Source organism: Palaemon carinicauda, chromosome 3, assembly GCF_036898095.1.
Source record: "Palaemon carinicauda isolate YSFRI2023 chromosome 3, ASM3689809v2, whole genome shotgun sequence".
Classification (NCBI taxonomy): Eukaryota; Metazoa; Arthropoda; class Malacostraca; order Decapoda; family Palaemonidae; genus Palaemon; species Palaemon carinicauda.
In genome coordinates this window covers 70076704-70103977 of record NC_090727.1, presented here as the reverse complement: position 1 = coordinate 70103977, position 27274 = coordinate 70076704, and the positions used below count along the sequence as shown (strand labels likewise).

At 43.0% G+C, this 27274-nt stretch overlaps 2 long non-coding RNA genes across 16 annotated transcripts in view; one reads left to right on the top strand and one right to left on the bottom strand.

Moving 5' to 3' along the window:
• Positions 1-27274, bottom strand: part of LOC137638319 (uncharacterized) — a 1154758-nt gene that overhangs the window by 241286 nt on the left and 886198 nt on the right. The gene's annotated exons all lie outside the window — the stretch shown is intronic.
• Positions 1-27274, top strand: part of LOC137638322 (uncharacterized) — an 838879-nt gene that overhangs the window by 426436 nt on the left and 385169 nt on the right. For 8 of the 15 annotated variants that reach the window (XR_011044048.1, XR_011044050.1, XR_011044049.1 and 5 more), the window contains exon 2: positions 21201-21265. This is a non-coding gene — a long non-coding RNA (uncharacterized lncRNA). Of the gene's footprint in view, positions 1-21200; positions 21315-27274 lie in introns of all 15 variants that reach the window. The other 7 variants (XR_011044044.1, XR_011044041.1, XR_011044042.1 and 4 more) reach the window with 1 other exon arrangement.

Sequence of the window (27274 nt, the reverse complement as noted above, 5' to 3'; positions counted from 1 at the left end):
AGGTAACCCATGCTTCTTTGTGCTCCTAGTATTAAGCTTAATACTGTTGCATCTCCCATACCCTGACGAGGTGGTATGGGGAACGTCCTATCCTAGAATTCCTATCTGAAGGTCTCAAGGTCAACTTCATAGGACGAGTCACACTCTCCTCCTCACACTACTTATGTAGGCCACTCGTTCCTAGCAATGCTAGGAACCTGTGAGGTACAGGGGCTTCCTCTCTCTAGTGCTGCTCACTGAGGGATCGAGCCCCCGGGCAAGCCGAAGTCAGTAAGGCTGGGGACTTTCCACCCTTCCTAAGGGGTAAGTCACCCTTTGTAAATAGCGTGGTTTGTATTTCGGTTACGGAACAAATGACAAATTCGAAGATAATTTGTATTTTTCCTAACCATACTAACCTTAGCTATTTACACATATGTGCCCGCCATCCCTGACCCCCAAGTCAAGTCCTACCTCTAAGTGAAGTGAAGCAAGTCACCGGTGTGTGGAGGGGGGAGGGGTAGCAAGCTACCCTTCCCCACCCCCCGCTAACTAGCGCGGGGGTAATTAACCCTCGTTAAAAACTATTGGCTCGTCATTTCAGCTGCGCTAAAAGTAATACCCTTTGTAAATAGCTAAGGTTTGTATGGTTAGGAAAAATACAAATTATCTTCGAATTTGTCATTTTCTCGTCCGTTTGATGTTAGTACTAACGTTTCTAGTGCTTTGAAACGCGATGCTAGTCGTGTTCCTCGTCTTTAACGTCAGTCACGTGACGTGGAACCCCCCTTACTACAGTCTCGGACTGACGTTCAGCAGCTGCCACCTCAGCCCCGCACTGACGTTCGCCGACCGACTCCGTTGCCTCGCCGTGACGTTGAGCGTCTGTCACCGCAGTCGGAAGTTGTTTTGCCTGCTCAGACCCTGCAGTCAATGCAGTCTCGACGTGATGTTGAGCGACATTCAACTCAAGCTGTTGTTGCTTGTCAGTCACAAGACTTTCAGTCTTTTCAGCCGCGGCGTGACGTTGTTTCCTCAGCTGTTGCTGCTGCTCCGTTGCTTGTTGACATTACCTGTCAAGCGTTGCCTCCTAGACATGTCTCTCCGTTTCACGAGACTCTGCAGTTGTCGGATGAGGAAGTCGCTGATCCCCTTCCAACTGATATGCCTTTGGGGACTTTTTCAGATGGAGAGGAGCCTAAAGTTGCTCAGCCCTCTCTTGATTTTAAAAAGATCATGCTGATGTTTAAGGATCTTTTTCCTGACCATTTTGTGACTGCTGCTCCTCGTTCGCCTCCGTCAGAGTTCACGCTAGGCCTAGCTGCTTCGACGCCGTCATTTACTAAGCTAGTGCTCTCTCGCTCTTCTAAGAGAGCTTTGCGTTTACTAGGCGACTGGTTGATGACCAGGAGGAGTTTGGGGAAGACAGCCTTTGCTTTTCCCCCTTTTAAACTGGCTTCTCGAGCGAGCGTCTGGTATGACACGGGAGAAGTTCTCGGCTTGGGAGTTCCTGCCTCTGCCCAGGGAGACTTCTCAAGCCTCGTAGTCTCTCCCCGTCGTCTGGCCATGAGACGCTCAAAAGTTAGCTGGTCCTCTTCGGACCTTGATCATCTCCTCAAAGGGGTCTTTAGGGCCTTAGAAGTTTTTAACTTTTTGGATTGGTCGCTGGGAGCCTTGAGCAGGAAGATCTCTTCAGCCGACCGTGATGTATCTGTACAAATTATGTCCTGCATGGACAAAGCTATCCGTGATGGCTCTAATGAACTCGCTGCTACGTTTACGGCAGGAGTCCTTGAGAAGAGGGAGACTCTCTGTTCGTTCCTGTCTGCAGGAGTAACTCCCTGTCAAAGGTCGGAGCTACTCTTTGCGCCGTTATCATCTGCCTTATTCCCCCAGCAGTTGATTAAGGATATCGCAGCGTCGCTAGTACAAAAAGATACCCATGACTTGATGGCTACGTCAGCGCGTAAGGCTGCTCCTTCTTCATCCTCTTATGTCGTTAGACCTAAGTTCGACACTCCAGCAACGAGGTTTATCCCGCCCTTTCGTGGCAGAGCTCCCAGTAAGGGAGGCGCTTGTGCCGATAGTAAGAGAGGTAAGAGGAGAGGATCTAAGTCCTCCCGTGGCAGAGTCTGACTGCCCACGTCCTCAGACAGCGGTAGGGGCCTGATTAACCAACTCCTGGCAGGCCTGGGAGAGGAGGGGTGCAGACCGGGAGTCTGTTTTGTTGCTAAAGGAGGGGTACAAAATACCTTTTGTACGGAGACCTCCTCTGGTAAAAGTCCTCTCCCAGGTATCGAGAGGAGTCAAAGAGACAGGCACTACAGCTACAGGTGTCTTCAGTTGCTAGAGAAGGGAGCGGTGGTGAAAGTCTCGGACCTTCAATCACCGGGGTTTTACAACCGTCTCTTCCTAGTTCCAAAGCATACAGGAGGTTGGAGGCCGGTGCTGGATGTCAGTGCTCTCAACGTTTTTGTTGTCAAAACAAAATTTACGATGGAGACCACCAAGTCCGTCCTAGCAGCAGTCAGAGAGGGAGACTGGATGGTCTCTCTCGACCTGCAGGATGCGTACTTCCACATTCCTATACACCCGGATTCTCAACCGTATCTGAGGTTTGTATACAGGAATGTGGTGTACCAATTCCGAGCACTGTGCTTCGGCCTCAGCCCTGCTCCTCTTGTTTTTACGAGGCTCATGAGAAATGTAGCAAAATTTCTACATTTGTCGGGGATTCGAGCCTCCCTGTACCTGGACGACTGGCTGCTCAGAGCGTCGTCCCGTCATCGCTGTCTGCAGGACCTTCAATGGACGTTGGATCTTGCAAAGGAGTTGGGCCTGTTGGTGAACATAGAGAAGTCTCAGCTGACTCCCTCCCAAACGATTCTCTATTTGGGGATGGAGATACAGAGTCTAGCTTTTCGGGCCTTTCCGTCTGCCACCGGGATAGAGCAAGCCTTGCTCAAAGTCCGTCTCATGCTAGAGAAAGACCATTGCTCTGTGAGAAGTTGGATGAGCCTCCTAGGGATGCTATCATCCCTGGAACAGTTTATCTCTCTAGGGAGACTTCACCTTCGCCCTCTCCAGTTCCATTTAGACTCCCATTGGAACAAGATCAAAACTTTGGAGGCGGTCTCGATCCCGATCTCCGAACCAGTCAAGACTTGCCTGAGCTGGTGGGACAGCAATATACGTCTGCGAGAAGGTCTGTCCCTGGCAGTCAAGAACCCAAACCACGTGTTATTTTCAGATGCGTCGGATTTGGGTTGGGGAGCGACTCTGGACAGTCTGGAATGTTCGGGTCTTTGGACGACAGCAGAGGAGCCTTCACATCAACTGCAAGGAACTGTTGGCTGTTCACTTAGCTCTGACAAGTTTCGAGAGTCTTCTGCGAAACAAGGTGGTAGAAGTGAATGCGGACAACACCACGGCCTTGGCGTATATCTCCAAGCAAGGAAACACTCGCTCCCACGCTCTGTTCGTCATCGCAAGGGACCTCCTCATCTGGTCAAAAGATCGAGGCATCTCACTGTTGACGAGGTTCATCCAAGGGAAATTGAACGTCTTGGCGGACTGTCTCAGTCGGAAGGGTCAGGTGATTCCTACAGAATGGACCCTCCACAAGGATGTATGCAAGAGTCTTTGGATGACTTGGGGTCAGCCCACCATAGACCTCTTTGCAACCTCACTGACCAAAAGGCTCCCAACCTACTGCTCTCCAGTCCCAGATCCAGAGGCGGCCCACATAGATGCCTTTCTGTTGGACTGGTCTCACCTGGACGCTTAACCGCATTTCCGCCGTTCAAGATCGTCAACAAGGTGTTGCAGAAGTTCGCCTCTCACGAAGGGGCAAGGTTGACGTTGGTTGCTCCCCTCTGGCCCGCGAGAGAGTGGTTCACAGAGGTACTTCAATGGCTGGTAGACGTCCCAAGGAGTCTACCCTTACGGATGGATCTCTTACGGCAACCGCACGTAAGGAGACTTCATCAAAGCCTCCCCGCGCTTCGTCTGACTGCCTTCAGACTATCGAAAGACACTCAAGAGCTCGAGGCTTTTCGAAGGAGGCAGCCAGAGCGATCGCGAGGGCTAGGAGATCATCTACTATCAAGGTCTACCAGTCGAAGTGGGAGGTCTTTAGAGACTGGTGCAAGTCCTCCTCTATTTCCTCTTCCAGTACCTCTGTAGCGCAGATTGCGGACTTTCTCCTGTATCTGAGAAATGTTCACTCTCTCTCTGCTCCCACCATTAAAGGCTACAGGAGCATGTTGGCCTCTGTTTTCAGACATAGAGGCTTGGATCTGTCTAATAACAAAGATCTCCAAGACCTCCTTAGGTCTTTCGAGACCTCTAAGGAGCGTCGTATGTCAACTCCTGCTTGGAATTTGGACGTGGTCCTGCAGTTCCTGATGTCGGACAGGTTTGAGCCATTACACTCAGCCTCCCTGAAGGATCTCACCCTCAAGACACTTTTTTTTTAGTAAGCTTGGCTACAGCTAAAAGGGTCAGTGAGATCCATGCCTTTAGTAAGAACATCGGCTTCCCTACGAATAAAGCTATATGTTCTCTTCAGCTTGGTTTTTTGGCCAAGAACGAACTGCCTTCTCGTCGTTGGCCTAAATCCTTTGAAATACCTAGTCTGTCAGAAATCGTAGGTAATGAAGTTGAAAGAGTGCTGTGCCCCGTGAGAGCTCTTAAGTTTTACTTAGCTCGAACTAAACCTATACGAGGTGGTTCTGAGGCCTTATGGTGCTTCGTTAAGAAGCCCTCATTGCCCATGTCTAAAAATGCGTTGTCGTACTTTATTAGATTTTTAATCCGGGAAGCACATTCTCATTTAAATGAGAAAGATCGTTGTTTGCTTAAGTTCAAGACTCACGAAGTGAGAGCAATAGCGACTTCGGTGGCTTTTAAGCAAAACAGATCTCTTCGAAGTATTATGGACGCGACCTTTTGGAGGAGCAAGTCAGTGTTCGCTTCATTTTACTTAAAAGACGTCCAGACTCTTTATGAGGACTGCTACACCCTGGGTCCATTCGTTGCAGCGAGTGCAGTAGTGGGTGAGGGTTCTACCACTACATTCCCTTAATCCCAATATCCTTTTAATCTTCTCTTGAAATGTTTTTTAATCTTGTCTTGGGTTGTTCGGAAGACTAGGAAGTCTTTCGCATCCTTTTTTGATTTGGCGGGTGGTCAAATGTTTCTTGAGAGCGCCCAGATTAAGGGTATTGATGAGGTCCTGTTATAGGGGTGTTCGCCCTGGATATAACAGCTCCTGGAAGTCTTTCAGCATCCTGGAAGGATGGCTGGGCTTCGTGAGGAAAGCGGACTAATGAGGCAGAGTAATCATCAGAGTCAGCTTCCTTACCAGGTACCTATACTTAAGTTGGTTTTTTATGAAATATTTGTCAAAAAACTCTTGAGCATATACGCCTTTATTGTATTAATACTGGTCTCTACCCACCACCATGGGTGTGAATCAGCTATTCTATATTCACCGGCTAAGTTTAATATTTAAAAATGATATTTTCCTTATAAAATAAATTTTTGAATATACTTACCCGGTGAATATATGAATTAAAGACCCTCCCTTCCTCCCCAATAGAGACCCAGCGGACTGAGAAGAACTGGAGTGATTGACAAGTATATGCGGTATCTGGCCGATAGTCGGCGCTAGTAGGCACACCCGCAACCTTCACGGCGATCGCTCGCGAGTTTTTGGATCTGTCGGGCCGTCGGAGACGTCAGCTATTATATATTCACCGGGTAAGTATATTCAAAAACTTATTTTATAAGGAAAATATCATTTTGGGGTTATTTTATGGTCTTTATTTCGGTAATTTAAAAAAGAATCCTCGTGGTATATCCATAAACCCCAGAAAAGAGAGATTGCCTTGTTTGGGACGTGGCAGATAGGGGATCATCGGAGTCTTCTGCCAATTGTTGTTGTAGAGGGTAGACACAACTGGTGGCAAGGAAAAATGATGCAACAATGTCTCCTTTGGGTAGTGGTGCGTAAAGGGAAACCTTGGAAAGGGTGGTTTAAAGAAATTTTATTTAGAGGCATTTCTGTTCACTCTTAAACTGTCTGAAATGTTCTATATTCTGCGTATGGGTGTCTGGGTCTAGGGGGTCAACGAAGTTCTTGGAGGGATTAAGTTTTTGTTTTCAGAGTTCATATAAGCTGTTGTAGGCACCCCACTTAGCACTTATTATAATACTCTCCGGTTTGATAAAGAGCTTTAGGATTGTATAGTTAGGAAATATACAAAGTATTCCATATTTGATTTATTTCTGGTACTCCTCCAGTGTGTGGTTTACTGTAGTCAAACTTTGCCCTAATGTTTTGGGTGAAATTGCATTTCATTGCAATTCATATTACCCATGTAGTGCGGTCACATGTTTTTTTTTTAACCTCATATTAGGGAGAATGGCCTTTTAAAGTTTTCTATGCGTGAAGGATACAAACCTTTTTTATTTCAATTTTGTAAATAGAGTACCAAACTACAATTATTGAGACATCTACATTTAGGCATACAGATCTGGTCTGAGCTGTCTGGTTTTCAACCTAAATTGTTGGGCCAAAATTTGGTCATTAAATTCACCCAGACCTAATTTTGGCAGTGAAGATCATTGTGAATGCGGTTTATTGTTCATAATACAGTAATAACCATCCTTCGCTTTTAGATAAATTGGACTACGGCTTCTTCAATGTTGCATTGATTTCAAGTCTCTCTACTTTTAGAAATAGCACTACAATATTTAAGAAATTTATTCTGGCAATGACCAGTTTGTTAGAACATCTTTCCTATCAGTCAGTTGATTCGCTGGAACATAGGTAGTAATAACTTTTTTCTATTATTGAGCATGTTGACAATTGTCACGTTACTAGTTCTTATTCATATGATGCAGTCATGTTGAATTAACGACAATCACTTTCGAAACACACCTAACAAAATAAAAACGACTTAATGGGCAAGTCCAAAACAGAAGGATGACCTGGAGAGCGTGAGTAGTAGGTGTCGGTAGGGTAGCACAACTGTATTCTCTATGGCCTGTCACGGCCCTCCCCTTTGATGAAGGGATTATCTAAATGGAAGACAGCCTGTGAATAGTGGTTTACACACGCCCTTGTTAGATATACGACACCAACAAGGTGCTCGCACGAGGGTTGTAACCTCTGCATTCCATGCTTTTATCTTTATCTAGTATATTTGGAAGATTTATATTAGAAAAGGAGGACTTTTCACCGGGCGTCACAGGTCTCTCCCCAGAAATAGATTTTTCCTTCGTCAAAATCCCTTAATTTTTTGTTTTTCTCTACCTCACTGCGATGCTTTCTTTACTTGGGCCCTAAATCTTATGCATTCTGCATTCTTAGGTAGGGCTACAACTTTTCTTGTCAATATGGGGATAAAAACAATAATGGTAATGATTAAGGATATACTGTATATACACCTGTTAGAAAAATGCCTTTCAACTATGATTTGAAACAACCTTAGGATGTATTTCTTTTAGTAGAAGTGCTACTCAGTTGTCCAGAGAGCTTGGTGACTTCAATCCAGTTATTTTAAACATCTGACTTACCTGGTAGTTATATATATAGCTTAGTCCCTGACGTCACGGCAGAATTTCAAAACTCGCAGCAATCGCCGATTGGGTAGCCAGGTGTATCACCAGTGCGCCCTCTACCCAGGTACCTGGAACCATTCCAACTATTCCTCAGATCTTCCCTGCCGCCTCACCGGTGACATCGTTGGAATTTCACTTGCTGTAGCCTATGTTAATTGCAGTTACTTGGGTAATGTACAATTTGGCTTTGGCTTTCGCTCGTTTGGATTTGTTTTTGGATTTTTCTTGGACCCGATTAGATTTTGTTGTTTTGACCCTTGCTTGTATGATCTCTTGAAAATTTTCATAATGTCTGACTCCTCTTCAATTATTAGGTGTGCGAGAGGTTGTAAGACCCGGCTTGCTAAAGCCTCTGTTGATCCCCACTCCATTTGTGTGAAATGTAGAGGTAAAGTTTGTTAGTTGGTTGATCGTTGCGATGAATGTGTTATTTTGTCTGAGAGTGAGTGGTTGGAGTAAGACTGCTACACTCGTAAGCTTCAGAGGGATAGGATCAGGAGAAGTAAGAGTTTATCTCGTTCTTCTAGAGATTGTTCCCCTCCCCGTGTCAACGAACCTATTGATCCTTCGCCTGTAGTGGTAGTTCCAGATCCCACTGCTGTTAATCCTAATGAACCAACTCTAAAGGACATGATGGTGGCCATTCAAGCCCTGGGCGAGAGAGTGGAGTCACTTGCAGCGGATAGGACTAAGTTAAGGTCCGATGTTAAGGTATTAAAGAGTGCTAGTGTCAGTGCTAAAGGTTCAGTGAATTTGATCAGTGCAGTGGAGGGTGCGTCTGCTCGAACCTGTCGTTCTCCTAGCCATAGACCTCTTCCAAGCTCCCAACCCCTAGGAGAAGGAATGTCGACAGGTGAAAGGAAACGAGAGGCGTTAGCGTCCGAGCAGTCGTTCCTTCGAGCGTACCTGTGGACGCTTCGCAGGACGCTTGCCCTTGCCATGGGAAAGGCAAGGTGAAAGTGTTTTCGTCTTCATCGGATGACGCAGCGCCCAGACGTGGCTGCCATCTTGCATCAAGACCTCTGAAGAGGAAGATTGCCTCTGTCGAGCAGTGTCGTGTCATGACGCCTCAGGCTCAAGGTTGCAGCCATTGGAGCAGTCCGGAGCGTTTTCCTTCCTGCTCCGAAGAATGTTCTCCTGCCAAGCGCCTTGCTACGTCGGTAGGAGATAGAAGGAAGTCGGAAGCTGTCAGGCGTCCATCCCCATCTGTTGGAAGGCAGTTTTCGGAGGCTGGCATGACTTCTGTGCATGCTCCTCCTCCTCCTTCGGATTGGTATTTGTCCCCTGAACGCTCTGCGCTTTCCTTGAGCGACGTGAAAGGTGAACTTATTGAAGAAGCAGCGTCTCTGTTTGGCCACAACAAGAAATTGATCCGAATCTAAGTGTACTGCAAGATATGCAGCAGAAACTCTCCTCCCTCTTGCAAGTCTATCAGCCTGCAGACAAGAAGAGAGTGGCTCGCCAAGACGCCGAGCGTCGGGAATCTTTACGCCGTGACGCCAAGCGTCAGAAAGCTAAGGGTCGAGAGGTTCTTGACACCGAGCGTCGAGAAGAGGAACATCTTATCAAGCGTCGGGAGCCTGGTAGTCATGACGCCGAGCGTCTTAAGGAGGAACATCATGCCAAGCGTCGAGTGAGTGGTACGCATGACGCCAAGCGTCAAGGAGTTGGACGTCGAGACGCCGTGCGTAAGAACCTTGGACGTCATGAAACCGAGCGTCGAGATCGCGAACGTCAAAGTTCCGAGCGTCAAGCGTTGGAACAACGTGACGCCAGGCGTCATGATATTGAACTCCCTGATGCCAGAAGTCAGGATATTAAGGAGTTGACTCTAAGAAAACAGGACGTTTCTACCTCGATTAGAGACCTGTCGGAAGAAGGGAAAGACTCATCTCTCCCCTAGTGATCCCTTAGAGGAAGTCTCTGAAGGAGAAGGTCCTAAGACCTTTCATTCGTCGGTGGATTTAAAGAAACTTATGAGAGTTTTTCTGAAGAGTTTCCTGATTATTTTGTTCCTGCTGCTCCTCGTTTCCCGCCTTCAGAGTTTACGCTAGGGAAGGCGTCGAAGGAGTCTGTTTATGAAGATGGTGTTGTCTTGCTCATCTAAGAGAGCCTTGAGAATGATGGGGGACTGGATGCAATCTAAGAAGGACCAGGGAAAGACTGTTTTTTTCTTTTCCCCCGGCCAGATTAGCATCCAGATCTAGCATTTGGTACAAGACTGGAGAACTCTCGGCTTAGGAGTTCCTGCCTCTGCCCAAGGAGACTTTTAAGAGTCTGGTGGACGCCCCTCGTCGGACAGCCATGAGAAGACCCAAAGTGTTTTGGTCAACGTCGGAGCTGGATTACCTTCTCAAAGGCATCTTCAGAGCTTTCAAGGTGTTTAATTTCCTTGTCTGGACTCTGGGAGCCTTGGGGAAAAAGGTTTATGCTTTGAAGGATGTGGACACAGAAGGCCTTGCATGGACAAAGCCTTAAGAGATGGGTCCAACGAGTTAGCGGCTTTTCTCGGCGGGTGTTTTTTAAAAAAAAAAAAAAAAAAAAAAAAAAAAAACCCAAATGTGCTCTTTTCTGGAAAATGGGGTTACACCCATACAGAAGTCGGAATTGCTGTACGCACCTCTTTCTTCTTCCCTTTTTCCTCGAGAGCTGGTCAGAGAGGTCTCTTCGGCTTTAGCCCAAAAGGCCCCACAGGATTTTGTGTCATAAGACAGCAAGGAAAGTTCTGCCTACTTCCCTCTCAAGACTCAAGGGTAAGGAAAACTTTCAGCAGGGGTAGTACCAGACCTGAGGGAAGGAGATCGAAGAGGAGAGGCTCGAAACCAGGGCGAAGCAGAGTCTGACTGCATTCACCTTCAGACAGCAGTAGGAGCCAGACTAACCAACTTCTGGCAAGCTTGGGAGAGGAGAGGAGCAGACCTTTGGTTTGTACAGTTACTCAAGGAGGGATACAAAATCCCTTTTGTAGGGAAACCTCCTTTAGTAGTAACTCTGATAGATCTCTCGGCCAGATAGAGAGAGGAATCCAAGATACAGGCGATGCAACAGCAAATGTGTGTCTTATTAGAGAAGGAGGCAATAGAGATTAGAGAGGGTGCGAGATTAGAGAGGGTGCGAGATTTACGGTCACCAGGATTTTACAACCGCTTGTTCCTGGTTTCCAAGAACTCGGGGGGGGGATGGAGACCAGTCCTGGATGTAAGTGCTCTCAGCGTCTTCATTCAGAAAACGAAGTTCACTATGGAGACAACGAAATCAGTCCTAGCAGCAGTCAGAAAAGATGACTGGATGGTCTCTTTAGACCTCCAGGATGCGTATTTTCACATCCCCATCCATCCGAACTTCAAGAAATACCTGAGGTTCATGTACAAGGAGAAAGTTTTCCAGTTTCGGGCTCTTTGTTTCGGCCTAAGCACCGCCCCTCAAATCTTTACGAAGTTAATGTCAAATGTAGCAGGTATGCTACATTCAAGAGGTATCGGAGCTTCCCTGTATCTGGACGACTGGCCACTCAGAGCTCATTCCTACAATTGCTGTCTGGAGGATCTGCGGATGACGTTGAAGTTATCAGAAGAACTGGGTCTTCTGATAAACAGACAAGTCACAACTGACACCATCTCAAGAGATCCTATATTTGGGGATGGAGATTCGGAGTCAAGTTTTTCGGGCTTTTCCGTCTGCCTCAAGAACGGAACAAGCCCTGGTGAAGCTTCATTGCTTTCTAGAGAAACGAAAGTGTTCTGTGAGGGATTGGATGAGTCTGCTGGGAACCCTTTCCTCGTTGGAGCAGTTTGTCTTCCTGGGAAAACTGAATCTTCACCCTCTTCAGTTCCACCTCAATCTACGTTGGGACAAGGGAAAGGAACTGGAGACAAAATGTATTCCCATTACAGAATCCACAAAGCGTTGCCTTCAGTGGTGGAACGACCCCGTCAAGCTTCAAGAAGGTCTTTCTCTGGAACAGAGGAACCCAGATCTTGTGTTCTGACGCCTCGGACTCGGGGTGGGGAGCAACACTGGACAAGTTGGAGATCCCTGGTTCCTGGACAAAAGATCAGGAGATCCTCCACATAAACCAGATGGAACTGTTGGTAGTCCTGTTGGCCCTCAAAGGCTTCGAAGGGTCTGTCCTGAACAGAGTGGTACTGGTCGACTCCGACAACACTACAGCGTTGGCCTACATAGCCAAGCAAGGCGGAACCCACTCAAGGTCCCTTTACGAGACTGTGAGAGAACTCTTTTACTGGGCAAGAGAAAAGAATGTAACCCCAGTAACAAGGTTTATTCAAGGGTAAAGGAACGTGATGGCAGACAGTCTCAGCAGGAGAGGTCAAGTGTTGTCCACAGAGTGGACGCTTCATCAGGAGGTCTGCAAGAACCTGTGGCGGATTTGGGGTCGTCCTTGTATAGACCTGTTCGCAACCTCGAAGACGAAGAGACTGGAGACTTACTGCTCCCAAGTGCCAGATCTCGCAGTCCACATCGACGCTCTCCTCTTGGACTGGTCCCACCTGGACGTGTACGCATTCCCTCCGTTCAAGATTGTGCACAAAGTAATGCAAAAATTTGTGTCGCACAAGGGAACCAGAATGACTCTAGTGGCCCCCTTTTGGCCCACAAGAGAGTGGTTCACAGAAGCACTGGAATGGATGGTGGACACTCTGAGAAGCCTCCCATTAAGAGTAGATCTACTCAAACAACCCCACTGGGAAAGGTACCATCAAAACCTCCAAGCTCTACATCTAACTGCCTTCAGACTATCGAAAAACTCACGAGAGCTAGAGGTTTTTCGAAGGAAGCAGCTAGGGCGATTGCAAGAGCAAGGTGGTCTTCTACCATCAAGGTTTACCAATCCAGGTGGGAGGTTTTTAGAGAATGGTTCAGAGTCAACTCTGTTTCCTCTTCCAGTACCTCTGACTCAGATTGCCGACTTCCTTCTATACCTTGGAAGGAAATGTAAGTTTTTGACCTCAACCATCAAGGGATACAGGAGCATGTTAGCGGCCATCTTCAGGCATAAGAATTTGGACCTGTCTAATAATAAAGACCTCAGGATCTTCTCAAATCCTTTGAAACGACTAAGGAACGACATCAGGAATCACCAGCTTGGAATCTAGACAGTCCTGAAGTTCCTAATAAGTGACAGGTTTGAGCCTTTACATTCAGCTTCGTTTAAGGACCTCACCATGAAGACACTTTTTGGTCAGATTGGCGACAGCAAAAAGGGTCAGTGAGATTCATGCCTTCAACAAAAACGTAGGCTTTAGAGAGATCAAAGCTATCTGCTCCTTACAGCTAGGCTTTCTTGCTAAGAACGAACGCCCTTCACAACCCTGGCCCAAGGCTTTTGAGATTCCGAACCTTTCGGATGTGGTTGGAGAGGAATTGGAGAAGGTCCTGTGTCCAGTAAGAGCCCTGAAGTTCTACCTGGAAAGAATGAAAGGTTTACGGGGCAAGTCAGAAGCACTTTGGTGCTCGGTCATGAAACCTTCACTGCAGATGTCTCAGAATGCACGCTCTTTCTTTATCACACTTAATAAGGGAGGCTCATTCACATTGTAGTGAGACAGACCTCAAGCTTTTGAAGGTCAAAGCCCATGAGGTTAGAGCTGTAGCAACATATGTTACCTTCAAGCAGAATAGGTCTTTGCAGAGCATTATGGACACGACATTCTGGAGAAGTAAATCTGTGTTCGCCTCACATTATTTGAAACAAGTCCAGACTCTCTATGATGACTGCTACACTTTGGGACCATTCGTAGCAGCGAATGCAGTAGTGGGGGAAGGATCTATCACTACATTTCTATAACCTAATACCCTTTTTCTTCTCTTGGAACTGTTGTATTTTTATGGTTGTTTGTGGAGACTGGATGCAGTTTTAAACAATCATTGATTTTAGTCAGGTGGTCAGTTTGTTCCTTGGGAGTGCCCGGAACAAGGGTATTGGAGGAGGTCCTGTCACATAGAGGTTTTACACCGGTTTGACAGCTCCTAGAGGTTTTCAGCCCCCTGCATGGATCGCTGGATCTCTTAAGGAAAGCGGACATAATGAGGCAGGGATCCATTGAAGTCAGCTTCCTTAACAAGTACGAACACGTAAGCTTGTTTATTAACTCTTATGTAAATTCTAACAATGTTAGCTGTCTCTGACCCTACACCAAAGTTGTCAATCAGCTATATATATATATAACTACCAGGTAAGTCAGATGTTTAAAAATTATATTTTCATAATAAAATAAATTTTTGAACATACTTATCTGGTAGTTATATATAATTTAATTCCCACCCTCCTCCCCTCTAGAGGCCTAAGGGCATGGAAGATCTGAGGAATAGTTGGAATGGTTCCAGGTACCTGGGTAGAGGGCGCACTGGTGGTACACCTGGCTACCCAATCGGCAATTGCAGCGAGTTTTGAAATTCTGCCGTGACGTCAGGGACTAAGCTATATATGTAACTACCAGGTAAGTACTGTATGTTCAAAAATTTATTTTATGAAAATATAATTTTTGTGCACCCTGATTTAGGTTAGATCCTTGTAGATAAGTTATGATTACTAGAGAAGTTAAAACCCTAGTTGGAAAAACTATAAGCCTAAGGGATCCAATAGGGGAAATAGCCCTGTGAATAAAGGGAATAAGGAGACTGAATAAAGAAGTGCCTGGGTGTACCTTCAACCAAGAGAACTCTTTAACACAAGACTGTGGAAGACCATGGTATAAACGCCAAAGCTAGTCTCTCTTCTACTCTTACCATACCAAGTAGAAAGAAATTAGTTAACATTAGTTTTGACCCTTTGTGTGAAGAACTGATTTTGGTTGACTGGTGGACTGGTACCTTGGCCAACCTGCTACTCAGAAAGTTAGACTTCACTATTTTACTAACTACTAATGGTTTTGCTCATCCATGGCTCTTTTTTTTTTTTTTTTTTTTTTTTTTTTTTTTTTTTTTTTTTTTTTTTTTTTTTTTTTTTTTTTTTTTTTTTGAAAAACATAAGCTCACTGGTTTTCTGTTGTGGCAAGCGGAACATGGATGTCCTGCGTACACCAGCCTTGCGGGTCATTATTGATGTATCAATTACCTATTTGTCATGTCCCCCTAATGGTTAATACTCCGCTGTGTCTTGCTTCGCTTGCAAATGAATATTTGCATTCCAATTATGTTACTCCCATTCCTACTACTTAGTTCCCATTCCCTCAACAGTACTTTACTTTCATTCATATTATCTTGCTGTTAACCCACATAACTTTTACTAAATACAGTAGTATTAGTTTCCCGCACCTCCATCGATTCATGGCACTGAATGGCCCTTCTGTCCCAACTGTGACACATAAGAGCGCACATTTTCTAAGTCCATCAGCCGTAGGTGGCTTAACTGTTTTCAGTTTTCGCCTCGCGCAAAAGCCATGGTTTCCTACATGGTCCCTCGTTATTACTTTAGGAAGGGATATCTTGGCTTAAAACCACCGTCATTGATACATTTGCTGTTTGAAGGATACTTACCTGAAAGGGGCGCCATTTGAAATGATCTGTTGCTCTTGCAAGATAAACTTGAATCAGTCTTCTATGTTGCAGCTATAATGGACAGAGGAGACAAGTTTCAGTGAGCAATGTATATCGACAAGTGATTCATTAAACTATTCTAAAAAAAACAATCTGGTTTATGCATTTTGTGTAGGCAAAATTCACCAATTGAACATGTAAGAGCTCGCAAAGAATGGCAACTTTGAAAGAATCTAAGTGCTAGTAATATATGTTGGTAAATTTCAGATAGGTTTCCATATAATTTTAGTTAAGAAAAGAAAAAACCTTAGTAGGGTAAGCAAATCTAATTCGCTCCAAATCTGAACCTAATCAATACCTACGTATATGTTGATATTTTTATTCGCAGAATTGTATATTTTTATTCGCATAATTTTCCAAGTGTATACTAACATAGTACAGTACAGTATCCCTAAGGTTCGAAATGTGCCAGACGTTGTCCAAGACGGGTCTCATGACATTCCTTTGTCAGCTGTGCCTGGTAGAGAAGTCAACCAGAGGATGGAGACTGTGTTCTCGACTCAGAGCAAAATTGTTCAACAAACTTCATTAAAGAAGGAGACTGCAAGTATGATACAGTACGTGCTGATGGCAGGAAGGAAGACTTTATGCTTTCCATGGATCTCAAGGATGCGTATGTCCATCGGTCCGGAAAAGTACCTCTGCCTCGTCCTCGAAGTTGTGTACTTATTTAAAGCTCTTTACTTTGGGGTTTTTACTACTTCCCAAGAGTTCATGTGAATTAGTGTTCCGAAGTATCTCGATAATTGACTGATCGTGTTGTCCTCGAAGAGGCAGGTTCTCAAGGATCAAGACACTCCTTTCCTTGTGCCATGGTCAGGGTATTGAGATAATTGGAGGAAGTAAAGTCCCACATTCAGAAAAAATGGGATAAGGAAGTTGATAGACATTGCAGCGGTGAAAGTTTTTCCATCAGACTTATTAATAGCATCAGCAGGTTCATGGAGGTAGCGCAACCTTTTTTGATCTCCCGACTTACTGCTTGTTAGTGGAATCATTCTCTGAGACATCTTTTCTCTTTAGAGAAACTCTTGCCTGATGGGAACCTCCACCGTAGGTTGCTAAAGTGTTGTCTAAAGTATCACTGGTCATCATCCACCAATCACCTCATTTCAGGTTCATGTGGAACACTAGGTAGAGTTCAACTCGACTCCCCACCTCCAGAGATTCTACTGTTCACAAATGCTTCCAGACAGTCTTGGGATCATGATCGGAAGTAAAAAGTTCATGCACATCAACATGGTATTTTTCGAGCTGTACTAATAGTGCTGCTAATTTTTCAATAGTTTGATAAGGCAATTATTAGTGTTGAGCGACTACTACTGTAGTGGCCTACATCAACAAGCTAGGGGGAACTGTTTTACAGTCCCTCTGCCAGTTAATGAAGAAGGTGCTCTCTAGGGTATTCAACAATTCTGTACAGTAGAGCTCTCAGAATGGTTCATTCCAGCAAGAGGAATAAACTAACCAGACACTCAGTTGCTAGGGTCAGATGGTAGGAGCTAAGGGATCCCCACTATCCCTGATACAAGGTCCATTCTGTGTCAAGGGCTGTTTATCAAAATAGGGCTTCTACTACTATACTTTGATAGAGCCTGGAAGGTGGGATTAGAAGAGAGACAGGTCCCTCTCCTGAAGGAAGTTCAAAATGAAAATCATTGCATTGAGAATTCTCTAGCAAGATCCTGCATCCTGGAGGCAAAAGAATGCCGTCTTGTCTATGAAAACATTGATGAGAGTTCCTTCTTGGTCTTCAATGTCAGGAAAATTGCTATCAGTTCCAACAAATTTCTGTGAAATATTGCAAAAATGTTGCAAACTGAGGAGTCTATTTCCCAGACACACAGGTCTCCTTTGAATGACCAACAAAATCAAACCTGGATGCATTCTGTATGAAAGGTTATGGATATTGGGAGGAACAATGGGTCCGACATGGGGAGGGGTTTTGGTTTAGTCTATGGCTTGAGAATTCTTTTTCAGGAACTAGGTAAGTGCTTGGTTGTCATTGACGTCAGCTTGGAGTAGACCCCACAATAGGATAATTTCTGCCTTCCCCTTCATGTCTTTACACACTGCCGGTTGGAATGGAAGTGTTCCTCCCTTTTTTTCCCCTTTATGGACAAAGTTCTAGAAGACTGATCGATGGGAGTCGGATACAAGGGACTCCTGTCGTTTCTTTGTCCATAGGAGACATTGCTCCCCCAGGAGTCACCGTGACTCGCTTTACTGAGGATGGAGAATAGATGACCCAGAGAGATGAGGAGACAACCCAGAGGACACCCGAGAGTTTTCTCGTCTCGTCACACACTCCGGTCGGGATGGAATTGGTCCTCCCGGTTTTGCATGGTCTTAGACTTAATGAGGAGAGTTGCTTTTGTATGACTCCTACCATTTCTGGGCTGTGGGAGTGTGCGTTAGCTGTGCGCCCTCACCTTATCAATTGGTCGTGCCCACACGTTCTCTCATGTACGCGCACAAGAGGAAGGATAGAAGAAATCTCCTATCAGCTACAGGTGCTCTCCCTTCCCTGTTCACTTGCTCCTGCAAGTTCTCTCCTCTGTATGTGCCTTGGAACACACTCCTAAATCTCCAAGCTCTCAATTGTTTGCATGCACGGTCCTGCATACCCGCCTTGTCCTGGAAGTCTTTGTTGGCACCAACTCCCATTTTCGGTACATGTTGTTCAAGCGAGCACTACTGTTATTGTTCTCTTACCAAAGTCTTCCGTAGGTACCCTTATGCAAATGTCCTTGTTTGTACATACAGTAGTTTTATTACTTCATGGAGGCAGAAGGGGTGTTAGGAAAATGGATTGGCCACAGTTGTGTCAGATTGATCTCGACCCAGTGTACCAGGAGGATGGTATGTACCGTGGTTGTATTCAACACAGTTCTTTTGATACTGGTTTAGAGTTCTTGGTTTTGCAAGGGACTAGAGTAAATTTCATCAAGAAGCAGGGTGAGTGCCCCTTCCTATTTCATTATTCAGTGTGTTCTGAAGTCCTCTAGATAGGCAACATTCCAGCAGTGGGAGTAAACAGGATCATATGTCCAACAAGCAAGGCTGATTATACTGTACTGAGATGGTCAATGGCCAAACTGCCTTGAGAACAATGTTCTGTTTAGCTTCTAGGTGAGTGACCACTTGGATCACTTCCTACTCAAACCAGGTAACTTCACTTGAGAGGCCTGCATATGCTTGCAGTCTTAGAGACACCACCTTGCCAAATGCTTTAATTCCTTTCAGGCAGAAGTTTCGGCACTTCCTGCTGCGCCATCTGGAACCGAGTAATCTTGTGGGAGGTGAGAAGGAATGGTGCTGCCCTTTTATCCACTAGACCAAATAGAGAACCAAAGCGAATGCACTTGCCTTCCCCTTTCGCCTCGCTTGTGCCTGTATATTCATCCTTGCTTTTTTATGAGCAGAGCCTTTAGGTGTGTCACCTCAGAGGAAGAATGATTAGTCGCCAAGACACAGGACGGCTTATTAGGCTCAGTCATGGTGGACATTGACCAATCCTCTAAAAGATTTTGTGCAAGGATAAACTGTACCAAAACCCAACCCTCTCTGGGATGGTTATCGGTACATGATATAGGAACTCTTCTCTACATCCAGTTCTAGGTTTCGTGCGAGACCAAGCATAAGCACTGCTGGTCAATCCTTTGATGTTGAACCTCCGGTACATACCAAGAAGGGTTTCCACTTGTGAAGAGAATCCAAGTGCTCTACTCTCTTGACAGTGCTGAGAATACTGTATATCTAATTTGGAAGATGCTCTCAATATGATCCCTCCCAATATTCAAGGCAAGAGGTTTGTATCAGGAACATCTCTTTTTCAGAGAATACACTTCTGTACATAGTACAGGTATTGTAAATACCCAATCTCAGAGACTGAACTAGTGAACTCTGCTCAAGATGATTTCTCTGTTCTCTTCAGGTTTTTTCTTAGGAGAATTCCAGAAGACTACATTTAAGGCAGCATAGTATGGCAATTCTTACTTCCTCTGAGCTGTGGAATTCCTTACACAGTAGCTATTAATAGGGTCCTGATTCTTGGTCTTCATGCAGACACCCTTCTCAAATGTTCACGACAACAGTGACAGGAGGGATCCTGACTGAGAATCATGAGAAGACCTAGAGGGCTCAAACCACACAGAATTCAAAGTCCTTAAATGGACCCATGCAAGGCTGTGGTAGCCCCAGTGAAATAAGCAGGTAAACAGCCCATCTTTTCCTGTATCACCAGTCATTCTGAAGGATAGATCTCAATCACCTTGCCAAGGTTCAGGATTTAATGGCCAGGACCCAGAATCTAGCTGGTCATGACTTAATCCTCCTTCATCTCTTCACCTACAAAGGTGATTAGCAGGAAGCAGAATGACTTCCCTTCCTGTCCTAGAGGAGGGGAGACAATAAAAGACTAAATGCAGTATGGCAGGAATAAAAAAGACCCTAAAATGTATGGCTTCGTGGAGGAATCAGACTTTTTCTCTGACAAGGAGACTGGAAGACAACCCTGATGTCAATCTCACAAGGCCACCTTCCAGTAACTACAACACCTTGTTATAAATATTAACACCATTTTTCCAGCTATGCTAAAAGCATATTCCTATTTAAAGACTTGAAATTTGTATCGTCAGGAAAAATAAGAAAGATTAAAGATTTATATATTCTTTAAATGTACAATTATGTAGTTTCACTGTCTGAATAGAAAGGCTGTTCCAAGTACTGTATAGTAGAACCTTGAAATTGGGTTATTGTTAAATGCTTGCCATTTGATATGGATGAATATATTTTATTTTTTACTTTTTTTTTTTTTTTTTTTTTTTTTTTTTTAGATACATAGGGAACTTTTGTGTGCGCGTGTCTGGTTATCATATGGTTTATGCTTTTTTTGCTATCATTATTGGGATATCATTCATGTATTTCTCCCACCCATCTCTCAGCCTACAGGAACCACATTGGTAAATTAATTTTTTAGAAGTTGGGAACAGAAAGTGATTGTATAGTAACGAGCTTTCTTTCAGAGCATGAAAAAAGTATTGGGGACTTTGAAAAGTCTCGTTAGTCTCCACTCATTAGTTCTTGAAGCTCACGAGTGGCTCTTTCACATTTCATTTTAGCACAAAACTATTTCCCTGCATGTGGAAGTTCATGTTGATGATGTAACATACAGAAAAGTAAAAGTCGCTGCCTTGAATGATTACCAGTACTCTCTTGAAAGTGTTTTCAACACCAGGGAGCAAATTAACTTTTAACTGCATGTAACATAGGACAAGGAAAAGGACTTCTATCATTAAAGAAATTCCAAATACAGTACAGCATTGAAGATTATTTCACATGGGGTTTAGTACGATTAGCACTATGTATGTATTACTATGTGGTGCATTTCAATACTTGCCCCTACCTTTTATCCTTGTATTTTCCTGCATTCCCACTTTTCTTTTTTTTCCTTCTTCCTTTCTAACCTCTCAACTTTTATTTAGAAGTGTGACAGCAAGGTTTTCTCCCACTTGCATCCTGCTGCTAAATGGCCTCTTCAGCCCAAGTTTTGGGCTATAAGCCTTGAATTCCTTACATCAGAATTTAATAAAAAATGCTTGACAACCAAATTAGTAGAGCATTAGAGTACTGTACAGCCTCTTGTTCATTAGGCAATACAAGCTTTTCTATTTTACTGGAGAAAATTTTGGGTGAAAACTGCACTGGTAACAAGATAGTCAACCAGAAATAAGTTTGTGCGCGTGTGTGGGCGGTTGGGCTTCACACACCACCCCACTTGCTCCAAACTAAATATTCATCTTTTCTTTATTAAAGACATCTCTATTGTTCAACTTCTTCAATGGGGTTTGTTTTGAAATGTTTGTTAGTGCTGACTCTTTGTTGATGGTAACTTTGGTGTTGCATTTGAGTGGCTTGCATGGATGACTTTGGTTATTAAATTATGATTAGCTAAGTGCCTGGGAAAAGATTGTATGGGTACTTTGTCACCTGTCACTCATGATCCTCATTTTACATTTTTATTTTTACAGGGATCAGGAAAAATTCAAGGGTACTGAATTTGGTCATGTCTTGGAGCAACACTGCTGATTTACATGTAGAACACTTAGCCAGTGCGTTCTTTGGAAAACAACAAAGAAGTGAAGGTTTGTAGTTTTAGAAGAACTGCTGTATTGTAAAATTTTAAAGATAATTTTGTAATTATCTTGTATATATAAAAAAAAATTTCAAGGTTCCCTTCTCAAACTTACCCTGCTGTTTGTCCCTGTTGTTGAAGGGAAAAGGGTATTCTTAAGGTCAAGCGAGTGAGTGGGGGTTTGATTTTCCCTCTCCATTACTAATTTTCCACAAGTTAATTACCTTGTTACTAAGCTTCATTGATAGCTACAACTTGCACCTAAAGGGTTTACTGTACATTATATCCATATAAAACACTTAGTTTCCCTGTACAGTATAGGGTAAATGTAAAATATCTGAAAATTGCAGTCTCCTTTTTTATAGTAGGTTGTATGTACAGTACTATACTATTACTAGCTGCTTCCATCATTTGCAAAATATTATAACTTGCTATTCTGTTTGTGTGATATACAATACTGTTGTCTTCAGATTGGCAGGTGCCTTGATAAAATCTATTCAGTGTAGTCAAATGTATTGTGCGTAACAAGAGGTCTGTGTAGTATTTTGTTTGTTCCTAGCCTCACATTGGCTAGTATCGAGTCATTGAATTTCCAGTTAAATTCCATCGAGATCAAAATTGGCAGTTAAATTCCATAGAGATCAAAATTGGCAGTTACTACTTGAGGAGAAAAGATACCTGTAGTGTTATTTATAACTTTTAAATGCTATCTCAAATGTTTCTTTCAAGTGATCATGTAATCCTAAGTGTGTTATCTCCAGTTTGATATTTTGAGCAAGAAGGGCTTTGCTCACACTCGGGAGGAAGACTGATTGTTGTTGGTCATCTGGCTTCTATTTACAGTATACAGATTAATTGGGTGTAATTCGTACCTCTGAGGTGGCCATTGATGAACTAAGCCACACAATGGGTTGATTATGGAGCAGAAAAAACTCCCTCCTCATCTAGAAACTTATTTTTCTTGCTTCTTAGTCTTGCGTTAAATGCTGATGTACAGTACCTGAGCTACTCACTGTTTGGTGCATCTGCTCGCCAAATTGGATGTAGTTGGTTGTGAAGATTTTGTCACAGACAGCATTTTTTTGTATGGTTAATTTTACTTAATCATGGAGTGGGGCTAAAGTATGAGACTAGCTAAATATTAGTTCTGGGTTTACTGGAGTCCCATTTTATACCCTAATGTGAATTGTCTGTGCACCTTAGGCAATGCTTTGTAAGCACTGTTTTTTCATAGGTCTTTTGCAGCTTCCTTTCAGCAACTAGCTGCACTCGCTTTGTAGCCATGAACTATATTCCATTCCTGATTCCTATCTTTCATCTTTCAGAACTCAACTTTCACTGTCAAGTGACCATAGATATTAAACAAATTTTAGCCGATTGTCATGAATTTTAATCTTCAGAGGAGAATACATTTACTCGGACAAACCTTTTAAGAGATATTACTGGGGGAAAATTGCAATACCCTGAACTTAAAAGACTTTATACAAATGTCTGATTGATACCCTGCTTCTCATAAGTCTTGCTATGAATGTGGATGTCATGTAATTCGGGTAATTAAAGTTTGCGGCAGGCATAACAACTTCTATTTGTTTGATTTACCGGAATCCAGATATGGATGATTCTATCTTAGACTGTCTTCTTGCCATTATGGCTAAGATAACAAGATGGTGATAGAAAGGCCTCTTATTTTTGTTGATTTCAGTGCTCACCATAGGGAGTGATTAAGTTCTGTTTCTCCTGCTGATTGCTATGATTTAAGAGCTTTGGAATTTGCCTCTGAATCAGAAAGTGAGCAAATCATAAGTGAAGCTACTCGCAGGTCTGGTATCTGCTTGGACCTCATATACACACTTCCCTGGCGTAATAACAAGTAAGGTTTGTTCTCCAGTTGGGACATCTGATCAGTCCTTAATTTCATTAGTAGTGAAGACTGAGCAGCCTGTCCCTGATGTGTCATACTAGTGTAAGATTATATAAAATCTCAAGCAGACTGGAATGGCATTGTGAGTAATCTTTTGGTCTGTAATTAAGTCACAATTGTAAAAGTGTTGATCCTGTTGCTCCTATGAATGAGAATCTAGTCTGCATAATTGATAGGTGAATCCCTTCTCGTGTGCTAAGGTACCGAGTGAAAGACAAGCCCTGGTTCAGTGAAGATTGTAGACGTGCTTATTTGGAGAAACAGGAGGCCTGTCATCTTTGGAAGGGTAACAGATCAGATTTGACTTGGAATAACTATACTCGGCTTTGAGCTTTTGTTCAGTTTATGCTTCAACTGAAAACTAATACAATTTAACCACAAAATTTCTGGTACAACTCAGGAACATAATTGGTGGGTTACCCTTAAATCTGCACTCTTTGGTGACAATGCAACAGTTCTTCCTTTACTTGAACTGTATGGTGCTGTCATTCACTGTCCAAAGGAAAAGGCACCTTTTTCACTGTTCAACACTCAACAGAGTAATGAGAGACTTGATCTTCCTCATTCCTGTTTTCCTGAGGATAAACTTAACTAGTTTAGCTTTTCGATCTTGTGAAATTAAGCTATCGTGATGGATCTTCATGCTTATAGAGGTGTAGACCCAAATGGTGTTTTTCCTTTGTTTGTGTTTTTATAAAGACTGCAGATTTCTTAGCTCCAAAGTAATGTTATTTTAGCAAGATAGCAAGAGGAGGAGCTTTTAGCACTGTTGGAGAATTTGTAATTTTACTCCATTATGTAAATGTTTGTTGTAGCTCAAGTTCAACTGATTACTGCCTAATTTCCATAACTCCCATATCTAAATTTTTTAACATCTTTTGGCAAAATGTCTAAATAGATTTGCAGAAGGCAATCATCTGTTCCCTAGTTTGCAGTTTGGCTTTCGTAAAGGTCTTGGAGTATGTGATACCCTTCTTACAATCTCTAAAAGCTATACAGAAATCTTTGATTGTTGTAAGGAAGTTCATATGATTGGCGTTGATTTTAGTGCTGCCTTTGACCATGTTAATCATGAGGCCCTTGTTTTCAAACTCATTTGAGTGGGTGGGTCATAGCATCATTATTGAATTCCAAGTAATAGGTCACAAATAGCTCTGCTGAAATTTGTCACCAGCCACCCATTGAGATACTACCACTGAAGAGTTATCAGGTCCTTTGACTGGCCTGATAGTACTACATTGGATACCCCTGTTTAAGACTCAGTTTTTCTTTTGCTTACATGTACACCAAATAGTCTGGCCTATTCTTTAGTCTCCTCTTTAATCATACACCTGTCACAGGTAATATAACCCAAAAAATTCTTCACTCATGGCATTAAATATTGCACTGTAATTATTCAGCAGCCACCGTCCACTTGGAAAGGGTAGAAGACACTATCTATAAGAAGCTCTTCTATGAGAAGAGCCACTCCAAAATCAAACTACTGTACAGTATTGTTCTCTATTCTTGGGTAGTGCCATAAGCCTCTGTTCCATGGTCTTCCACTGGCATAGATTTTGTCCCTTGATCGTCATTGTCTTGGGTTAGAGTACTTTTGCTCGAGGGTACACTCAAGCATACTATTCTTTTTCCTTATTTCCTTTCCTCACTGGGCTACTTTTCCTGTTGGAGCCCTTGGGCTTATCTTTTCTAACTAGGTTTTAGCTTGACTAGTAATAATAACGTCATGACACCGTAATTGGAGATTAGGCCACTTGGTCGTTCCACTACCATCTTTTGAAATGAAAATTACCATTAGATACCTTCCAACTTTGTTATTCTTCGCGATAGTTACCGCAATAAATAGCTGAATTTTTTCCCCTGAGCATGGTTTACTTAGGTTTTATCACTTGTATGAAGTCGCTTGATGGTTTTTTTACCACTTACTATCAATTTTAGCATGTTCATACTTTTTCAGACTTGCATAGCAATGAATTTTTATTATTAAGCCTACGGCCCAACACTTTTCAATTTTTCTCATCTGTTTTATAATCTTTTAGGTCTAGGTCTATCATAATTCCTTTTCATTTCATATAAATTTTATCGCATCATATATTTGATAGACAATCTAAGTCGATCTAAGGTTTAAGTTTTAGACTAAACAGACTTGAAGTTCTTATATTCTAGATGTTCAACCTACGTTGTTGAGACTGATTGGGAATGTTTAGGTTAGTGTTTTGTTACTTCTTTATCCTTGTGTTTTAAATTTTAGCACGTGTCGTGGCGATAGGATTGATAGAAATCTTGCCTTTCATTTAATGTCTGGGTTTTGATCCTAATGTGAAGTAATCGGACATTGAAATCTATCTAGTGCTGTATATTAACATTTTATTACAATTTCATCAGATACCAACCTCATTTAAATTAATATGGGTTTGGAATATAGGAAGTCTGGAACCTGTAAACACACATCAAAGGGTTAAATTGGGGATTGACTGACAAGGATATGATCGTTAACTTTATATTCATTGGTCCTTTTTTCTGCATTTTAATTTCATGTGCATGTACCATACATTATTTGTTAATGTAAAGGGATTTTGACAAAGGAAAAATCTATTTCTGGGGAGATATGTGTTGCCCGGTGAAAAGGTCCTTCTGTTAATGTAATAGCATGATTACAGTAGAGGTGGCGTCCTCCCTCTTCAAGGCAGTTTTTTCATACATACCTTAGGTAAACTTTTTCCCCCTTCTGCCACTGGAGCCTCTGCACTCGCACTCTGGACTCACATAATTTTTCTTGAATACATGTCAGGAATGGAATGGCAACTCATTTGTTATTGGCATAGCAAAGGTATTGTACTTTCCTACTCATCGGTTTTATTAAACTGAGTTACGACTGTATAATTTGCTTGGATATGGGACAGTATTATTTTCTGTTGACCTTTACTCCTATTATAGTAGGTAGTGCTTGTTTAAATTTTGCTTGTGTGGCCTTCTTTGTCACAAAATGAGCTCATTAGTCAGAGCTTAGAAGTCATTAATTGGTACAAAGATTGGCAATAAGCCATATACACCCTAATTAAAACAATATATTATCTCCTTGTCATTCAGATAAACCAATTTCAAGTTTGCCCTCTCGTAATCAGCTAATTTTGTGGATTTATGAGTATTAGAGGAAAGTGGAACTTTGCACCAATTGAGGTAAAGAACTTGAGCTTGGTTACTCTTCCTTTTGTTATTGTTTTCTAAGATTGTCACTACCTTTATTCTAAAAATCTTATGGCCTCTGTAATAATGCCTATTACAACAAACATTAAGCTGCCTATGCTTAGGTATCATATCTCAGTCCTAAAGTAGTGTCTGGGGTGAAAACCCACATACAGTATTTGCTTCTGGCTTTCACCTCAATAAGACACCATTATGCATGATAGTTTAACTCTTAATTGCCTCATCTATGACTTCTGATTAAATTATTTATGGCAATTCCAGCATGTTGAGATTTGCATTGAGGGTAACTCCATGATATTCATGGTACGTTGTCTAATACCTACGAACGTCATCAGTTTTGGCATAAACACTACTATTTCTGCATAAAGTGGCAACTCTGGAATAAATGGCAACAGTTCTGCCATGAAAGCCAACAACTCCAGTGAAAGCTCTGCACATCTATTTCTGGGTCGAACCTGTGGCGCCCGGTGAAAAGTCCTTCTTGTATATCTTTTCTGATAAAAACCTTCCAATTATACCAGAGAAAGATAAAAGCATGGAATGCTGAGGTTACAACCCTCGCGCGAGCACCTTTTGGGTGTCGTGTATAAAGCAAAGGCGCGTGAAATCCACTATTCACAGGTTGTCTTCCATTTAGTTAATTCCTTCGCCAAAGGGATGGGCCGATACAGAGGCCCTAGACACACCCCCATCGCCGCACCACCCACGCCACGACGCGAGCGCCATCTGAACGACATCCTTCTTTTTGGAATACAAAGTGTTGAATCGTTTTGTTGTGCTCTCGGTCTTTTTTATCAATCGTGGATTTATTTTGTCATGTCCGAAGCTCCATCTTCACACAT